Source organism: Phyllobates terribilis, unplaced genomic scaffold (genome assembly GCF_046119375.1).
Source record: "Phyllobates terribilis strain yellow unplaced genomic scaffold, ASM4611937v1 Scaffold_8__6_contigs__length_399053987, whole genome shotgun sequence".
Taxonomy (NCBI): domain Eukaryota; kingdom Metazoa; phylum Chordata; class Amphibia; order Anura; family Dendrobatidae; genus Phyllobates; species Phyllobates terribilis.
Genome location: NW_027362768.1, coordinates 358539136 through 358560462, shown reverse-complemented (window position 1 = coordinate 358560462; position 21327 = coordinate 358539136).

The window sequence follows — 21327 nt, the reverse complement described above, 5'->3', positions numbered from 1 at the left end:
TATAGGTAGAGTATGGTAGCGTTATTTCAGCACTGTGTGGCTGTATTATATAGGTAGAGTATGGTAGTGTTATTTCAGCACTGTGTTCCTCTATTACATAGGTAGAGTATAGTAGTGTTATTTTTTTATTTCAGCACTGTGTGGCTGTATTTTATAGGTAATGTAAGGTAGTGTTATTTCAGCACTGTGTGGCTGTATTATATAGGTAGAGTATGGTATAGTTATTTCAGCACTGTGTGACTGCATGATATAGGTAGAGTATGATAGCGTTATTTCAGAACTATATGGCTCTTTTATATAGCTAGAGTATGATACTGCTATTTCAGCACTGTGTTGCTCTATTATATAGGTAGAGTGTGGTAGTTATATTTCAGCACTGTGTGGCTCTATTATAAAGGTAATGTATGGTATAGTGAAATCACCACTGTGTGGCTGTATTATATAGGTAGAGTATAATAGTGTTATTTCAGCACTGTGTCGCTTTATTATATAGGTAAAGTACGGTAGTGTTATACCAGCACTGTGTTTCTCTATTATATAGGTAGAGTATGGTAGTGTTATTTCAGCACTGTGTCGCTCTATTATATAGGTAGAGTATGGTAGTGTTATTTCAGCACTGTGTGGCTCTATTATATAGGTAGAGCATAGTAGTGTTATTTCAGTACTGTGTTGCTCTATTATATAGGTAGAGTATGATAGTGTTATTTCAGTTCTGTGTGGCTCTATTATATAGGTAGAGTATAGTAATGTTATTTCAGTACTGTGTTCCTCTATTACATAGGTAGAGTATGGTAGCGTTATTTCAGCACTGTGTGGCTCTATTATAAAGGTAATGTATGGTATAGTGAAATCACCACTGTGTGGCTGTATTATATACATAGAGTAAGGTATTGTTATTTCAGCACTGTGTGGCTGTATTATATAGGTAGAGTATAATAGTGTTATTTCAGCACTGTGTCGCTTTATTATATAGGTAAAGTACGGTAGTGTTATACCAGCACTGTGTTTCTCTATTATATAGGTAGAGTATGGTAGTGTTATTTCAGCACTGTGTCGCTCTATTATATAGGTAGAGTATGGTAGTGTTATTTCAGCACTGTGTGGCTCTATTATATAGGTAGATTATAGTAGTGTTATTTCAGTACTGTGTTGCTCTATTATATAGATAGAGTATGATAGAGTTATTTCAGTTCTGTGTGGCTCTATTACATAGGTAGAGTATAGTAGTGTTATTTCAGTACTGTGTCGCTTTATTATATAGGTAAAGTTTGGTAGTGTTATATCAGCACTGTGTTCCTCTATTACATAGGTAGAGTATGGTAGCGTTATTTCAGCACTGTGTGGCTTTATTATATATGTAGAGTATGGTATAGTTATTTCAGCACTGTGTGGCTGTATTATATAGGTAGAGTGTGGTAGTGTTATTTCAGCACTATGTGGCTCTATTATATAGGTAGCATATGCTAGTGTTTTTTCAGTACTGTGTGTCTCTATTACATAGGTAGAGTATGGTAGTGTTATTTTTTTATTTCAGCACTGTGTGGCTGTATTTTATAGTTAATGTAAGGTAGTGTTATTTCAGCACTGTGTGGCTGTATTATATAGGTAGAGTATGGTATAGTTATTTCAGCACTGGGTGGCTCTATTATATAGGTAGAGTATAGAAGTGTTATTTCAGCACTGTGTTGCTCTATTATATAGGTAGAGTATGATAACGTTATTTCAGTTCTGTGTGGCTCTATTATATAGGTAGAGTATGGTAGTGTTATTTCATCACTGTGTGGCTGTATTATATAGGTAGAGTATAGTAGTGTTATTTCAGTACTGTGTTGCTCTATTATATAGGTAGAGCATGGTAGTGTTATTTCAGCACTGTGTTCCTCTATTACATAGGTAGAGTATAGTAGTGTTATTTCAGCACTGGGTAGCTCTATTATATAGGTAGAGTATGGTAGCGTTATTTCAGCACTGTGTGGCTGTATTATATAGGTAGAGTATGGTAGTGTTATTTCAGCACTGTGTTCCTCTATTACATAGGTAGAGTATAGTAGTGTTATTTTTTTATTTCAGCACTGTGTGGCTGTATTTTATAGGTAATGTAAGGTAGTGTTATTTCAGCACTGTGTGGCTGTATTATATAGGTAGAGTATGGTATAGTTATTTCAGCACTGTGTGACTGCATGATATAGGTAGAGTATGATAGCGTTATTTCAGAACTATATGGCTCTTTTATATAGCTAGAGTATGATACTGCTATTTCAGCACTGTGTTGCTCTATTATATAGGTAGAGTGTGGTAGTTATATTTCAGCACTGTGTGGCTCTATTATAAAGGTAATGTATGGTATAGTGAAATCACCACTGTGTGGCTGTATTATATAGGTAGAGTATAATAGTGTTATTTCAGCACTGTGTCGCTTTATTATATAGGTAAAGTACGGTAGTGTTATACCAGCACTGTGTTTCTCTATTATATAGGTAGAGTATGGTAGTGTTATTTCAGCACTGTGTCGCTCTATTATATAGGTAGAGTATGGTAGTGTTATTTCAGCACTGTGTGGCTCTATTATATAGGTAGAGCATAGTAGTGTTATTTCAGTACTGTGTTGCTCTATTATATAGGTAGAGTATGATAGAGTTATTTCAGTTCTGTGTGGCTCTATTACATAGGTAGAGTATAGTAGTGTTATTTCAGTACTGTGTCGCTTTATTATATAGGTAAAGTTTGGTAGTGTTATATCAGCACTGTGTTCCTCTATTACATAGGTAGAGTATGGTAGCGTTATTTCAGCACTGTGTGGCTTTATTATATATGTAGAGTATGGTATAGTTATTTCAGCACTGTGTGGCTGTATTATATAGGTAGAGTGTGGTAGTGTTATTTCAGCACTATGTTGCTCTATTATATAGGTAGCATATGCTAGTGTTTTTTCAGTACTGTGTGTCTCTATTACATAGGTAGAGTATGGTAGTGTTATTTTTTTATTTCAGCACTGTGTGGCTGTATTTTATAGTTAATGTAAGGTAGTGTTATTTCAGCACTGTGTGGCTGTATTATATAGGTAGAGTATGGTATAGTTATTTCAGCACTGTGTGGCTGCATGATATAGGTAGAGTATGATAGCGTTATTTCAGAACTATATGGCTCTTTTATATAGGTAGAGTATGATACTGTTATTTCAGCACTGTGTTGCTCTATTATATAGGTACAGTATGGTAGTTATATTTCAGCACTGTGTGGCTCTATTATAAAGGTAATGTATGGTATAGTTAAATCAGCACTGTGTGGCTGTATTATATAGGTAGAGTATGGTAGTGTTATTTCAGAACTATGTGGCTCTATTATATAGGTAGAGTATGGTAGTGTTATTTCAGCACTGTGTGGCTGTATTATATAGGTAGAGTATGGTAGTGATATTTCAGCACTGTGTGCCTCTATTATATAGGTAATGTATGGTATTGTTAATTCAGCACTGTGTGGCTGTATTATATTGGTAGAGTATGGTAGTGTTATTTCAGCACTGTGTGGCTCTATTACATAGGTAAATTATGGTAGCGTTATTTCAGCACTGTGTGGCTCTATTATATAGGTAGATTATGGTATAGTTATTTCAGTACTGTGTGGCTGTATTATATAGGTAGAGTATGGTAGTGTTTTTTCAGCACTATGTGGCTCTATTATATAGGTAGAGTATGCTAGTGTTATTTCAGCACTGTGTGGCTCTATTATATAGGCAGAATATGGTAGTGTTATTTCAGTACTGTGTGGCTCTATTACATAGGTAGAGTATGGTAGTGTAATTTTGTTATTTCAGCACTGTGTGGCTGTATTTTATAGGTAATGTATGGTAGTGTTATTTCAGCACTGTGTGGCTGTATTATATAGGTAGAGTAAGGCAGTTTTATTTCAGTACTGTATGGCCCTATTATATAGGTAGAGTATGGTAGCGTTATTTAAGCACTGGGTTGATCTATTATATAGGCACAGTATGGTAGTGTTGTTTCAGCACTGTCTGGCTCTATTATATAGGTAGAGTATGGTAGTGTTATTTCAGTGCTGTCTGGCTCTATTATATAGGTAGAGTATGGTAGCGTTATTTCAGCACTGTGTGGCTGTATTATATAGGTAGAGTATGGTATCGTTATTTCAGCACTGTGTGGCTCTATTATATAGGTAGTGTATAGTAGTGTTATTTCAACACTGGCTGGCTGAATTATATATGTAGAGTATGGTATTGTTATTTCAGCACTGTGTGGCTCCTTGATATAGGTAGAGTATGGTAGCATTATTTCAGAACTATGTGGCTCTATTATATAGGTAGAGTATGATAGTGTTATTTCAGCACTGTGTAGCTCTATTATATAGGTAGAGTATAGTAGTGTTATTTCAGCACTGTGCGGCTCAATTATATAGGTAATGTATGGTATAGTTATTTCAGCACTGTGTGGCTGTATTATATAGGTAGAGTATGGTAGTGTTATTTCAGCACTGTGTGGCTCTATTATATAGGTAGAGTATGGTAGCGTTATTTCAGCACTGGCTGGCTGTATTATAAAGGTAGAGTATGGTAGCGTTGTTTCAGCACTGTGTGGCTGTATTATAAAGGTAGAGTATAGTAATGTTATTTCAGCACTGTGTGGCTCTATTATATAGGTAATGTATGGTATAGTTATTTCAGCACTGTGTGGCTCTATTATATAGGTAGAGTATGGTATCGTTATTTCAGCACTGTGTGGCTCTATTATATAGGTAGAGTATAGTAGTGTTATTTCAGCACTGGCTGGCTGAATTATATATGTAGAGTATGGTATAGTTATTTCAGCACTGTGTGGCTCCTTGATATAGGTAGAGTATGGTAGCGTTATTTCAGAACTATGTGGCTCTATTATATAGGTAGAGTATGATAGTGTTATTTCAGCACTGTGCAGCTCTATTATATAGGTAGAGTATGGTAGTGTTATTTCAGCACTGTGTGGCTGTATTATATAGGTAGAGTATGATAGTGTTATTTCAGCACTGTGTGGCTGTATTATATAGGTAGAGTATGATAGTGTTATTTCAGCACTGTGCGGCTCTATTATATAGGTCGAGTATGGTAGTGTTATTTCAGCACTGTGTGGCTCTATTATATAGGTAGAGTATGGAATAGTTATTTCAGCACTGTGTGGCTCTATTATATAGGTAATATATGGTATAGTTATTTCAGCACTGTGTGGCTGTATTATATAGGTAGAGTATGATAGTGTTAATTCAGCACTGTGCGGCTCTATTATATAGGTAGAGTATAGTAGTGTTATTTCAGCACTGTGTTGCTCTATTATATAGGTAGAGTATGGAATAGTTATTTCAGCACTGTGTGGCTGTATTATATAGGTAATGTATGGTATAGTTATTTCAGCACTCTGTGGCTGTATTATATAGGTAGAGTATGGTAGTGTTATTTCAGCACTGTGCGGCTCTATTATATAGGTAGAGTATGGTAGTGTTATTTCAGCACTGTGTGGCTCTATTATATAGGTAGAGTATGGTAGTGTTATTTCAGCACTGTGTGGCTCTATTATATAGGTAATATATGGTATAGTTATTTCAGCACTGTGTGGCTGTATTATATAGGTAGAGTATGGTAGTGTTATTTCAGCACTGTGTGGCTCTATTACATAGGTAATGTATGAAGGGAAACCGGAGAACACAAGAGTAGTTTAGCAAAAAGACAAAATCTTTATTTATAATCCAACATCACAGTGATAAAAGTTATATGAAAATCACAAAACAAGGGGATCAGGAAAAAAGGTGCCAGAAACAAGGCAATTCCTGGAAATCAAAATGCTGGGCAGTCCAAAACTAAAGGGTACATGTAGGTATAAAGGCAGAGGAGCAGTACATAGGTATATAGCCAAAATTAAGGCAATACATTAACAAGGGAATTTACCCATTGTGGGACAAAAGCCGGCTCAATAGATATGGTAAGAAATATCATGTGCAAAATCGCAAAGTATTAAATAATAGCCAAGATAAAATGCAAATCAGAGAATTGAATGTACATATATCCTACACCATAAAGTTATAGAATGCAAAATCCAAAGAGTACCCAGGACGTAGTTGAAATAACTCACCCAGCCTAAGTAAACACGGGTGAGAGGAAGCCCGCAGGATGCCAGGAAAGCAACAGAAAGTGCTACCAGTGAGGATCAAGCCCCGACGCGCGTTTCGCTTTTCTTTTTCAAGAGGCGCTGTATAGTGTACCTGACAGGACCTGATTATATACGCCCACATCTAGTCACATGATAAATAAGAAAAAATAAGAGAAAAAGGAAAGCGACAACAAAGCCCCAGATAAGCATAGAAAAAATATAATTTTATTGAATGCACATATCAAGAATATAAGAATATACAAAAATAGTTAATTAAAGAGCTTAAAGGCACAAAGTGCCACATATGTAATTAAAAAACAAAGGACACCAGAGAGCCCCCACAGTAACCCAATGTAGATAGCAGTTCAAGGGTGTATAATAATAACACCACAAATACATACATCAGTAGCAACACCAGAAGAGACAATTCCCAAATATCTGATAGTATACAAGAAAAGGGTAAGTAGAGCCTATAGGAAATGAAAAGCAAAATATATATAAGTAAACAGCCAATAGTTACCCAAATTGCAAGTACCGATGGTAAGTAAAAGAGGGGGAAAGAGGGGGGGCTTTATAGTGTCACCCCTACGCGCGTTTCGGCAGGCCTTCGTCAGGGGGCATGAGGGTATACAGCACTGAGGCCTCTTAAATAGCCAGTCCAATGAGTAACAGATGGTGCACAGCTGCTGGGAACGTGTATGTGTGCACGAGGACCTTAATGACGCTTCTCGCGTCATAGTGGGTGGGGCGAGCCACGGCGTCCGCATCATGTGATACCCACGTGACAGTCAGCTGACTGGCCCGCAGGTCCTCACATAGAGATGCAGAGAGCCGTGGCGCGCATCACCAGCACGACGCGGAAGCGTTCGCGGTCGCCAGGCAACCCAGCAAGGAATAAGTAAGTGTGTGGGATAGCAAAGCCTGCACATGATAGGCAGCATGTAAAACTTGGACAATAGATATGCACATAGAATAAAGAACAAGGTAATGAACTTAGAAAAAAGGGGATAAGAAATATGTATAATAGCAGGTTCATAACCATTAAATGAGCATGGCAAAAAAAATATTACAATCAGATATATAGATATTGTAACAGTAGTATTATATCAAGGACCAATGTAAATAGTATTATCCAGACAGAATTGTCATAATTGGGGCAAAATGGCCCACAGAATTACCAAAGATAAATTTGCATAGCAGCCATACATTGAATAAGATGATAGAGTCAACATATCCATAATGTACAAAATCACAACAAAAGTTATGTAACAACTAACATAATTGACTAGAGGATGGATCCGCCAAAGAAGCATGAATTAAGGAGCAGCAGGTATGGAGTTTTGCACCGAATAAGGAGGCTAGAATGTAGACCATAGTGCGTTGACCACGTAAATAGGTGAGATAAAAATATCTAAAAAATGAATAAAAATGTGGAACAGGTTAGTAACACATAGCACATAAATTGCGACACTAGTGAGATTATGAGAGGATAACCACAACCAGGAGACAATCACAAAAAAGGAACAAAGCTAAGGGACTCGTTCAAGCCCTTTGGATGTACAGTATCTAGTTGCCATATCCAACGGGCCTACAATTGGGCCAACCGTTTGCTCATTTTACCACCACGAATGGTGGAAAAAAGAAGGTCTATACCCCGAACTCTCAACCCAGAACTATCACAATTGTGATAAAGTTTGAAATGACGGGGAATGGTCCTGAGCGTGGAAGCATCCGCGTGACCTGCCGCAGACTGAATGCCCAGAACATGCTCATGAACACGAATTTTAAGTTGGCGGGAGGTGAGTCCCACATATATAAGGCCACAAGGACAGGTGGCAAAGTAGATCACGTATCTTGACATACAATTAATCGACTTACGTATGTCATATGTCCTTGTATGAGATGAATTGAAGAATTGGGTAGCATGTTCAATGTTAGGGCAAGCAATGCAGCGGCCACACGGCCTGCATCCAGGCGCAGGACCAGACCCGTCAATAAAAGCCCTCCCCCGAGTGGGTTGATAGTGGCTACGGACCAAGAGGTCTCGAAGATTTCTGGACCTCCTAATGGTAATATTGGGAGAAGGGGGTATAAATCTGGAAATAATAGGATCAGTTTGTAGAATGGGCCAGGCCTTAGTAAGGCAAGAACGCATACGAGCAAATTGGGAATGGTATTGTGTAATAAATCTCACATGATTCTTCTGATTAACCTTAGCTGTATTTTTGTAAAGTAAATCATGTCATTTAGACCGTAATGCCCGGTTGAACGCCTTTTTGACAGAGCGCCCACTATAGCCTCTCTCGAGAAACCGTATCTTGAGATCATTAGCTTGTTTAATGAATTCCCGATCGTCAGAACAAATTCTGCGTAGTCTGAGAAACTGACCCATAGGTACTGAACGAATCATGTACCTTGGGTGTGCTGAAGAGGCATGTAGTAGGCAGTTGGTGGCCGAGGTTTTCCTGAAGATACTTGTCTGCAGGAATTCACGTTCATCTTTTTGAATCGTAACATCCAAGAACGTGATTTTATTTTTGTCGTATTGAAATGTAATAAGTATATTAAGATCGTTTAGATTGAGGGACTGCATGAAAAATTGAAGTTGTTCCTCAGTTCCCTGCCAAACGAACAGTATGTCATCAATGTACCGCATCCAAAAGGGGATGCGGTCCATTGATGACAGCTGATCGTGCAGGATAAGGTCCCTCTCCCACAGCCCCAGGAACAGATTGGCGTAAGCCGGTGCAAAAGAGGCCCCCATGGCCGTTCCCTGGAGCTGGAGGTAGAAAGAACCTTTAAAAGTAAAAAAATTATGTGTGAGTGAGAACTCGAGGAGCTCAAGAATAAATAGTACAATATCGGATGACAAATTGGAATTAGTAAGAAAGAAGTGAGTGGCCTTGATGCCATCTGTATGTTTAATACTCGTATATAGTGACTCGACGTCACCTGCCACCAACAGCATATCCTCACTAAGGCTAAGACCGTCCACCTTTTTAAGTAGATCCCCAGTATCCAGCAGGAACGAGGGCAAAGTCTCCACTAATGGTTGAAGTTTGGATTCGATCCATAAGTTGACATTTTCAAGGAAGCCACCCGTGCCAGATATGATAAGGCGTCCAGGTGGTGTCTCCATATTCTTATGTATCTTGGGGAGAAGGTAAAAGGTTGCTATCGAGGGCTCCACGACCTGTAGCGCCAAAGCCAGCTCTTTTGTTATGACCCCATTATCCATCGCCATATTAATAATTTTAGATAATTTAACAACAAATGACTGTAGCGGATTAAATGTCAGGCGTTTGTAACACGATTCGTTAGAAAGTTGACGGTAGGCCTCCTTCTCATAAAGAGTGGTAGGCCATATAACAACATTACCGCCTTTGTCGGCTGGCTTGAGCACCACATCGGGGAGCCCACGAAGCAACCTCAACCTCTCCCTTTCAGGATTAGATAGAGTATCATGTTCCACAAAATGAGGAATCTTATTAAATTCCTTAGACACCACCTGGACAAACATGTCAACACTGGCACAGGTGGAAAGTGGAGGGAATTTTTTGGAACGAGGCCTGATGGAACTGGGGATCTTACCTCCTTCGGTGTCCATACTCTCCAAGGCCAGATCTTCCAAAGTATCTAACGCTTCTTGTTCCTCCTCTGTAGGAAAAAGAGAGTGAAGATGTGCATCAAAAAAGTGTTTTTTATAGATCAACTTGCGTGCAAAAAGATGGAGATCTTTAATGGCCGTGAAGCAATCGAATTTGGCCTTCGGAGCAAAGCTGAGGCCTTTACTCAAAATGCCAAGGTCGGTAGGACTAAGTTGGTAATTACTAAGATTGATTACCTTGTTATCCATCTTTGCTCTCTCAGGGGAGTTAAAGTTACGCCTTTTGTAAGGATGGAATTCAAGGTCACGAGACTTGTGAGACTCGCGTCCAGATCGAGTTCTCATGGAGGAAAGGGAGGTTGCAGAGGATACACTTGTGGAGGAGAGCGAAGCGTCCGAAGGAAGACGCGTCTCCCTAAAAGTATGGCCACCACTTCTTTTCCATAAATAGACTGAATTATTACTGAAATCATTTTGATCTCTTGCTAGTTTTTTAGTTTGTGTGTCCTTAATTTTTTGTACACACTCATCTACGTTTTTCTCAATACGAGCGTTCAATACTTCAAGGCGTTCAACCGGGCAAGACGTTTTAAAAATGAGTTGCAATTCATCTATGGATTTGTCGAGATCAGAAATTTATTTGGTATTGTGATCAATAAGGAGTTGCATAAGTGTGGTGGAACACTTGCTACAGGCCGCCTCCCATCCAGATATGAAGTCACCATCATCAACTATGAAGGTGGGGATAGTGCGGACACGAAGTCCTCTAGGTATCAAATTGCACAGGATGTATTTTTGGAGAAATGCCCTGTTCCACCATAATTTAGTGCGCTTAATCAATAGTTGTTGAAGTGTATTGGATTGTTTATCCCAGTTATGGTCATCCTCCCGCAAGTCACCCGTGCCTTCAGCTCTGAATATTTGGTCAATATGAGAGAGCCAACCCTGTTCTTTGGCACTGTAATCCATGTCTGTGGATAGAAAAGGATCTGTGAAAACCACAGTAAATTTGATAAAGAAAATATACCACAAAAACGCCCGCATTATAATGTCAATCATGAAGTGCTAATATGCAGACGTAAGGATATAAATATATAGGTAAAGGGGGCATCGCAAAGAAACATGAAAAAAATAAGAGAAAAAGTAAAACGACAACAAAGCCCCAGATAAGCATAGAAAAAATATAATTTGATTCGTTCAGTACCTATGGGTCAGTTTCTCAGACTACGCAGAATTTGTTCTGACGATCGGGAATTCATTAAACAAGCTAATGATCTCAAGATACGGTTTCTCGAGAGAGGCTATAGTGGGCGCTCTGTCAAAAAGGCGTTCAACCGGGCATTACGGTCTAAACGACATGATTTACTTTACAAAAATACAGCTAAGGTTAATCAGAAGAATCATGTGAGATTTATTACACAATACCATTCCCAATTTGCTCGTATGCGTTCCTGCCTTACTAAGGCCTGGCCCATTCTACAAACTGATCCTATTATTTCCAGATTTATACCCCCTTCTCCCAATATTACCATTAGGAGGTCCAGAAATCTTCGAGACCTCTTGGTCCGTAGCCACTATCAACCCACACGGGGGAGGGCTTTTATTGACGGGTCTGGTCCTGCGCCTGGATGCAGGCCGTGTGGCCGCTGCATTGCTTGCCCTAACATTGAACATGCTACCCAATTCTTCAATTCATCTCATACAAGGATATATGACATACGTAAGTCGATTAATTGTATGTCAAGATACGTGAACTACTTTGCCACCTGTCCTTGTGGCCTTATATATGTGGGACTCACCTCCCGCCAACTTAAAATTCGTGTTCGTGAGCATGTTCTGGGCATTCAGTCTGCGGCAGGTCACGTGGATGCTTCCACGCTCAGGACCATCCCCCGTCATTTCAAACTTTATCACAATTGTGATAGTTCTGGGTTGAGAGTTCGGGGTATAGACCTTCTTTTTTCCACCATTCGTGGTGGTAAAATGAGCCAACGGTTGGCCCAATTGGAGGCCCGTTGGATATGGCAACTAGATACTGTACATCCAAAGGGCTTGAACGAGTCCCTTAGCTTTGTTCCTTTTTTGTGATTGTCTCCTGGTTGTGGTTATCCTCTCATAATCTCACTAGTGTCGCAATTTATGTGCTATGTGAATGCGACACCCCAGGGGTCTGGTTGCCGCAGTAATAGAGATATTATGTCTGAGAGCAAGTGGGAGGTTTCTCTGGTCAGGATCCCTAAACATGCAACACGGTCCGCCCAGACCTGGGAGGGGAGGAATCTGCCCTTTTAAACTGGGTCTGGGGCGGGATTAGAGCAGTCAGAGCCTGGAGAGGGAAAGGAAGAACTAGGAGCTCTGTAGGAGCAGTTGCAGAAGTCCAGGGGCTGGAGCTGAGCAGAGCTCGCCCTGGACAAGGACACTAAAACCGGACACAGGAGTCCGAGGCTGTGGGGACTGATCTACACCCAGCAGCAGAAACCAGCCGGCAGGGGATTCCAGGTCCTCTGGCCATAGAAGCCCGGAGACTCAGTCACAGAGAAGGGACCAGCGCCGCCATCCAGGAGCGGAGGCTAACAGAAGGCCCCAAGTCACCAGCCATACGGGTGAGCACCACACGGTATACTCAGGGACGTGGGCTACTTGTAACCGCTGACAGCAAGGTAGCCAGGAAGAGTGCAGATAAACGGGGAGGCCTACAACTCCACCTGGCCAGGGGAACTTCTGCTTGCTCGCAGACTGACCAGGCCCCTTATACTAGCCAGTACTCCCGGGAGGGTCTGCCTTGTACCATCAGTAAAGACCCTGAACTGCACCTCACGTCTCTGTGGTTCCTTGCCGCTCCTGCACCATTAGCACTGGGACCCTCACACCATCACTCCCATCATCTCTCACATTAGCTGCCCTGAGGCAATACTTCTCCCGTGGGGAGTCATCCCATACTCAGCTGCGCAAACAACATCAGCCTCAGCGGTCAAAAGCGCAGCGGCGGTCCCCACTGACCGCAATCCACGGGTGGCGTAGTCGGACAATTATAACACCAATAGACTGCCACTGGTTTGACCGCCCTGGGCACAGACCGGGTCACCGCCACGGAGAACTACAACCCCCAGCGATCCGGTTCCGGGTATTCCCCCTGCACAGCAGCAGCAGCACAGGCCCAGGGGGCGCGTCAACTTTGGGGTAGTCGGCAGGATTTCGTGCCCGCAACCACCGGGTACTGCGTGCCTGAAAAAGACTTTTTGAACTTACCTGTGGTGAAGTTTCCCGCCGTCCGGAGCCGATTCCCGCCAATCAGACGCCATCTTGGACCGTTTCCCGCCGTCTTCTGCCTTCTTCCCGCCATCAGACGCCATCTTGGACCGTTTCCCGCCGTCTTCTGCCTTCTTCCCGCCATCCGCAGCTGCTTCCCGCCATCGGACGCCATCTTCGGGACGCCGCACAGGAAGAAGAGGGGCGTGGACGCCGAAAGCGCGCGAGATCCGAAGCTCCGCCCCACGCTGACGCTGCGCAAGGTCCTGGAAGGGAGGAAGAGCGACGCTGACGTCATCGGAGCGCGACGCCAGGTCCTCAACCCCGACGATCGACTGCGGAGCCGCGGACTACGGAAGAAGAGCATCGCAAGGTAGGCCACGGTCCACTAGGGGGGAGGAGGATGCCGGATACCGAGGGGAGCTTCACTGCCACAGCCACCGCCAGCGCAACCGCTGCAACAGTCATGCCATTCACCATGCCCTATATCCCGGGGGCAGCCTGGCTACCCCAGTACTCAGGGGAGTCACATACCCTAAATGACTTTAGAGAAAGACTGGATAACCGGAACAGTTTTGTAGATAGTTGCACCTTGGTGCCTCTTGCGAAGACGGTCGCAGAAGAGAAAACCTGTCTGGCGTGGCCTACTTGCGGCCCAAAGTAGCTAGCTCTAGCCTTGCAGTCACGCCCAAGGACAACGCAAGGGGTTTGCTTTGGACAGGTCCCCTATTCTGTGCCAAGACTTCGCCTTGTTGGGTGACATGGACACCCCTTTGTTTCATAAACTTCACCTTGGGTGATATGGACACCCGGTCACGGAAACGACGTGACCTCTACAGACTAAAGCTTCTTGTAAATATGTTGTCTTGTTATTGTTATACCTTGTATTTATGTTTCTTCAAAAATGTGTTTAGTCCCGGAGTACTAAAATTTACTAGGGGGGAATGCGACACCCCAGGGGTCTGGTTGCCGCAGTAATAGAGATATTATGTCTGAGAGCAAGTGGGAGGTTTCTCTGGTCAGGATCCCTAAGCATGCAACACGGTCCGCCCAGACCTGGGAGGGGAGGAATCTGCCCTTTTAAACTGGGTCTGGGGCGGGATTAGAGCAGTCAGAGACTGGAGAGGGAAAGGAAGAACTAGGAGCTCTGTAGGAGCAGTAGCAGAAGTCCAGGGGCTGGAGCTGAGCAGAGCTCGCCCTGGACAAGGACACTAAAACCGGACACAGGAGTCCGAGCCTGTGGGGACTGATCTACACCCAGCAGCAGAAACCAGCCGGCAGGGGATTCCAGGTCCTCTGGCCATAGAAGCCCGGAGGCTCAGTCACAGAGAAGGGACCAGCGCCGCCATCCAGGAGCGGAGGCTAACAGAAGGCCCCAAGTCACCAGCCATACGGGTGAGCACCACACGGTATACTCAGGGATGTGGGCTACTTGTAACCGCTGACAGCAAGGTAGCCAGGAAGAATGCAGATAAACGGGGAGGCCTACAACTCCACCTGGCCAGGGGAACTCCTGCTTGCTCGCAGACTGACCAGGCCCCTTATACTAGCCAGTACTCCCGGGAGGGTCTGCCTTGTACCATCAGTAAAGACCCTGAACTGCACCTCACGTCTCTGTGGTTCCTTGCCGCTCCTGCACCATTAGCACTGGGACCCTCACACCATCACTCCCATCATCTCTCACATTAGCTGCCCTGAGGCAATACTTCTCCCGTGGGGAGTCATCCCATACTCAGCTGCGCAAACAACATCAGCCTCAGCGGTCTGCAGCGCAGCGGCGGTCCCCACTGACCGCAATCCACGGGTGGCGTAGTCGGACAATTATAACACCAATAGACTGCCACTGGTTTGACCGCCCTGGGCACGGACCGGGTCACCGCCACGGAGAACTACAACCCCCAGCGATCCGGTTCCGGGTATTCCCCCTGCACAGCAGCAGCAGCAGCACAGGCCCAGGGGGCGCGTCATGTTACTAACCTGTTCCACATTTTTATTCATTTTTTAGATATTTTTATCTCACCTATTTACGTGGTCAACGCACTATGGTCTCCATTCTAGCCTCCTTATTCGGTGCAAAACTCCATACCTGCTGCTCCTTAATTCATGCTTCTTTGGCGGATCCATCCTCTAGTCAATTATGTTAGCTGTTACATAACTTTTGTTGTGATTTTGTACATTATGGATATGTTGACTCTATCATCTTATTCAATGTATGGCTGCTATGCAAATTTATCTTTGGTAATTCTGTGGGCCATTTTGCCCCAATTATGACAATTCTGTCTGGATAATACTATTTACATTGGTCCTTGATATAATACTACTGTTACAATATCTATATATCTGATTGTAATATTTTTTTTGCCATGCTCATTTAATGGTTATGAACCTGCTATTATACATATTTCTTATCCCCTTTTTTCTAAGTTCATTACCTTGTTCTTTATTCTATGTGCATATCTATTGTCCAAGTTTTACATGCTGCCTATCATGTGCAGGCTTTGCTATCCCACACACTTACTTATTCCTTGCTGGGTTGCCTGGCGACCGCGAACGCTTCCGCGTCGTGCTGGTGATGCGCGCCACGGCTCTCTGCATCTCTATGTGAGGACCTGCGGGCCAGTCAGCTGACTGTCACGTGGGTATCACATGATGCGGACGCCGTGGCTCGCCCCACCCACTATGACGCGAGAAGCGTCATTAAGGTCCTCGGGCACACATACACGTTCCCAGCAGCTGTGCACCATCTGTTACTCATTGGACTGGCTATTTAAGAGGCCTCAGTGCTGTATACCCTCATGCCCCCTGACGAAGGCCTGCCGAAACACGCGTAGGGGTGACACTATAAAGCCCCCCCTCTTTCCCCCTCTTTTACTTACCATCGGTACTTGCAATTTGGGTAACTATTGGCTGTTTACTTATATATATTTTGCTTTTCATTTCCTATAGGCTCTACTTACCCTTTTCTTGTATACTATCAGATATTTGGGAATTGTCTCTTCTGGTGTTGCTACTGATGTATGTATTTGTGGTGTTATTATTATACACCCTTGAACTGCTATCTACATTGGGTTACTGTGGGGGCTCTCTGGTGTCCTTTGTTTTTTAATTACATATGTGGCACTTTGTGCCTTTAAGCTCTTTAATGAACTATTTTTGTATATTCTTGATATGTGCATTCAATAAAATTATATTTTTTCTATGCTTATCTGGGGCTTTGTTGTCGCTTTCCTTTTTCTCTTATTTTTTCATGTTTCTTTGCGATGCCCCCTTTACCTATATATTTATATCTTTATGTCTGCATATTAGCACTTCATGATTGACATTATAATGCGGGCGTTTTTGTGGTATATTTTCTCTACATGATAAATAAGGAAGAAGTTCATTGGTGTATAGCGGCGCGTGTGTCCGGAGCCACGCCCCCCGCCGCACGCGTCACAGCCGTCAAGTCCCGAGCACGCGCCCGGGAGCGCGCCTAGGAAACGCCCCCAGAGGAGTGCCAGGGACAAGGAGACACCCGGACACGCGCGCGGGACAGCCAGGGACCGGAGAACACGCGCTCCACCAAGGTTAGAGAGGGGGACATATGTTGAAAATAGAATCAAGAGGCAGAGAGCGTGCAGCCAAGTAATAGAATGGAAGACAGGTTAGGCAGAACGCTCTCTGTCCCAATCAAATTGGTAAAATAACTTAATGGAGCATTGATATAACAACATCCCTATTGGGTCTCATATATAATTCCAATGTGTTCCCAGGGGATAAGTCCAGAGGTATGTATTAAAGTAGATCAGCATGGAACAGTTTCCCTCCAGAAGAGAAGGAAAGGTAGTCGAAGAACTCTTGAGAGATGCTCCATGTTATCAGCTGTGGGGTGTCTTGAACATCAGGTTAAAGAAGGTCCATAAGAAAGGTGCACATTAGTAATTAGTTAGTAGCCCAAGATCTAAAAAAGTGAAAGACAACCAGATTAAAAACAAACATAATAAAAACAGGCTAAAAAACTGAAGCACGGACTGAAGATCAGAAAAAGATAATACTGGGGGAGAGCATCACCAGACATGAAGGCCCAATCATAAAAATGAGGAGAAGCCCAAATTTTCATTAAGGCCACGCGGTACCAGGGTATCCAGGGTGCTGATCCATCTGGCCTCTTTTTGCGCAAGGCAAAGTTTGTAGTCACCGCCCCGAGAGCCCAGATGTACCACATCAATACCACGCACCATCAAGGGAATTGAGGATTCGGGTGCGGGAGCATGTGCGGGACATTGGCGCAGCCAAATCTGTGTCGGACCCCCGAGAGCTCAGAACACTACCACGACATTTCAAAAAAGTTCACGATTGTGACCCACGCAGCCTGATGGTGCGTGGTATTGATGTGGTACATCTGGGCTCTCGGGGCGGTGACTACAAACTTTGCCTTGCGCAAAAAGAGGCGGGGCGCGCTCCTCACTGGTAGCACTTTCTGTGGCTTTCCTGGCATCCTGCGGACTTCCTCTCACCCGTGTTTACTTAGGCTGGGTGAGTTATTTCAACTACGTCCTGGGTACTCTTTGGATTTTGCAATCTATAACTTTATGGTGTAGGACATATGTACATTCAATTCTCTGATTTGCATTTTATCTTGGCTATTATTTAATACTTTGCGATTTTGCACATGATATTTCTTACCATATCTATTGAGCCGGCTTTTGTCCCACAATGGGTAAATTCCCTTGTTAATGTATTGCCTTAATTTTGGCTATATACCTATGTACTGCTCCTCTGCCTTTATACCTACATGTACCCTTTAGTTTTGGACTGCCCAGCATTTTGATTTCCAGGAATTGCCTTGTTTCTGGCACCTTTTTTCCTGATCCCCTTGTTTTGTGATTTTCATATAACTTTTATCACTGTGATGTTGGATTATAAATAAAGATTTTGTCTTTTTGCTAAACTACTCTTGTGTTCTCCGGTTTCCTTTCTATATTATATATGAGTAGGCAATACGAACCTGGTGCCGGACAATATGTCTTAGCACCATGTTTCGTTTTATAGTATGTATTTGGCCAGTTTTTTTCTTATATAGGTAATGTATGGTAACGTTATTTCAGCACTGTGTGACTCTATTATATAGGTAGAGTATGGTAGTGTTATTTCAGCACTGTGTTTCTCTATTATATAGGTAGAGTATGGTAGTGTTATTTCAGCACTGTGTGGCTCTATTATATAGGTAGAGTATGGTAGTGTTTTTTCAGCACTGTGTGGCTCTATTACATAGGTAGTGTATGGTAGCGTTAATTCAGCACTGTGTGGCTCTATTATATAGGTAGAGTATGGTAGTGTTATTTCAGCACTGTGTGGCTGTATTATATAGGTAGAGTATGGTAGTGTTTTTTCAGCACTGTGTGGCTCTATTATATAGGTAGAGTATGGTAGTGTTATTTCAGCACTGTGTGGCTGTATTATATAGGTAGAGTATGGTAGTGTTTTTTCAGCACTGTGTGGCTCTATTACATAGGTAGTGTATGGTAGCGTTAATTCAGCACTGGGTGGCTGTATTATATAGGTAGAGTATGGTAGTGTTTTTTCAGCACTGTGTGGCTCTATTACATAGGTAATGTATGGTAGCGTTATTTCAGCACTGTGTGGCTCTATTACATAGGTAATGTATGGTAGCGTTATTTCAGCACTGTGTGGCTCTATTATATACACTCCCTGACAGCAGTTATGTCGCTTATCCATGTTATGTAAATAAAAGCTTATAATCTGACGTTAAATTCATCCTTTGGTTTTATAAATTACTCTTTTAAAAGCTGAAACCCTCCCAAATTTGGTTTAGGTAAAGAAAATAAATTGGTATCAATGTTGAAATATTGATCATTTAATGAATACAGAATGGTCAGATTTTGGCAAGACAAAAGTTTTGTCGCCCACAGAAAGATATTCAAACAAATAATTATCTTAAAATACAAATATATGTTGCATAACATTGGTGAATGAAGTTGTGGTGCTATTAGAGTCACATTTAATACTAGATGGTGGCCCGATTCTAACGCATCGGGTATTCTAGAATAGGTATGCGGCCGACCAGGCGCAATCAGCAGAGCGGTAATTAAATTTGGTGCCAAAATCACTGATTGGTCGAGGCCGGCAACCGCGACCAATTAGCAAAGCGGTGTTAAAATTTGGAGCCTATATCGCAGATTGGTCACGGCCGGCGGCCGCGACTAATCAGCAGAGTGGTGTTTAAATTTGTCGCCAATAATGCTGGTTATTCGTGACCGGTAACCGCGACCAATGAGCAGAGCGGTGTTTAAATATGGCGCCAATATCGCTGATTAGTCGCGGCCGGCGACCGCAACCAATCAGCAGAGCGGTGTTTAAATTTGGCGCCAATATTGCTGATTGGTCGCGGCCAGAGACCTCGACTAATTAGCAGAGCGGTGTTTAAATTTGGCGCCAATACTGCTCATTGGTCGCGGCCGGCCACCACGACCAATCAGCGAAGCGGTGTTTAAATTTGGCGCCAATATCGCTGATTAGTCGCGGCCGGCGACCGCAACCAATCAGCAGAGCGGTGTTTAAATTTGGCGCCAATATTGCTGATTGGTCGCGGCCAGAGACCGAGACTAATTAGCAGAGCGGTGTTTAAATTTGACACCAATACTGCTCATTGGTCGCGGCCGGCGACCGCGACCAACCAGCAGAGCGGTGTTTCAAATTGGCACCAAAATCGCTGATTGGTCGCGGACGCCAGACGCGTCCAATCAGCAGAGCGTTGTTTAAATTTGGCGCCAATCTCGCTGATTTGTCGCGTCTGGCGTCCGCGACCAATCAGCAGAGCGTTGTTTAAATTTGGCGCCAATCTCGCTCATTGGTCGCGGTGGCCGACCACGACCAATCAGCAGAGCGGCGTTTAAATTTAAATTCCGACGTTAGCCGCATGGAGGTCAGCGGCGCCGGTCGGGGTAGTTGTGGTGCTAGCGCCGCTCATCTCCCCGCTGCATCGCCGCTGACCTCCATCCGCCAGATGAGCCGCTAACGGCCGCCATCTTTTTTCAGAAATCCCGCGGCGCTGATTGGCCGCTGCCGGACCAATGAGCGACGTGGGATTTCCAGGACAGACAGACAGACGGGATAAGACAATTATATAGTAGATTTTGTGTGACTTCCATGAGCTTGAAGGACTGCATCCATGCAGTTTAGCAATGATTCATACAATTTTTTAATGAAGTCGCCAGGAATAGCAGAGAATGCCGTCTTACATGCCTCCCAGAGTTCATCTAGATTCTTTGGTTTTGTCTTCCAAGCTTCCTCTTTCATCCTACCCCAAACATGCTCAATGATGTTCATGTTTGGTGACTGGGCTGGCCAGTCCTTGAGCACCTTGATCTTTTTTGCCTGGAGGACCTTTGTTGTAGAGATGGATGTATGAGATGGAGCACCATCCTGCTGCAGAATCTGACCCCTTTTATGATTTGGAATGTAAGAGGTAGCTAATACTTCTTGATATTTTAGGCTATTGATATCGCCTTCCACCTTGCAAATGTTTCGCACACTCCCATACTGAATGTAACCCCAGACCATGATCTTTCCACCACCAAATTTAAATGTTTTCTGGGTGTATTTTGGATCCATATGGGCTGCAGTAGGTCTCCTGCAGTACTTGCGGCGGCTGTGGTGTAATTCTACTGAAGATTCATCAGAGAAATCCACCTTCTGCCACTTTTCCAGCGTCCATCTGTTTAGCAGGCTGTGGGACTTTGCAAATGCCACACGGGTTTTTATTTGCCTTTTGTTTAGTGCTGGCTTCTGGGCACTGATTCAACCATGGAGGCCATTTCGAGACAGAATCGAACAAACTGTTCTAGCTGACTCAGGGACTTGAGGTGACCAGGCCTGTTGGAGCTCTGCTGCAGTGGAAGAGGGGCTTGCTTTGGGTTTTCTAACCAACAAACGTTCCTCCTGAGCAGTTGTCTTGCGGGGTCTGCCGGACCTGGGCTTATCAAACACATCTCCAGTCTCTTCAAATCTTTTGGTAATTCTTTGTACTTGACGCTGAGACACATTAAAGGTGCCAGCCACCTCTGCAGTGGATCTGGTCTTCAGCCTCTTGATAATCAAGGCTTTGGTCGCAGGGTGGATGTTTGGCATGTTGTCAGAGCTCAAGTTGCAGTTCAAGTGAAGGTCTGGGGTGCTGGGTTTCTTTTTATACACAACCACTAATTTACCGATCATTTACTGAGCACTGGTGAGGATGTAAACTAGGATTGGGTGCATTATATAACCAGGTGACAAAACATTTGTCTTGCAAAAATCTGACCATTCTGTATTTATTAAATGATCAATATTTCAGCATTGATG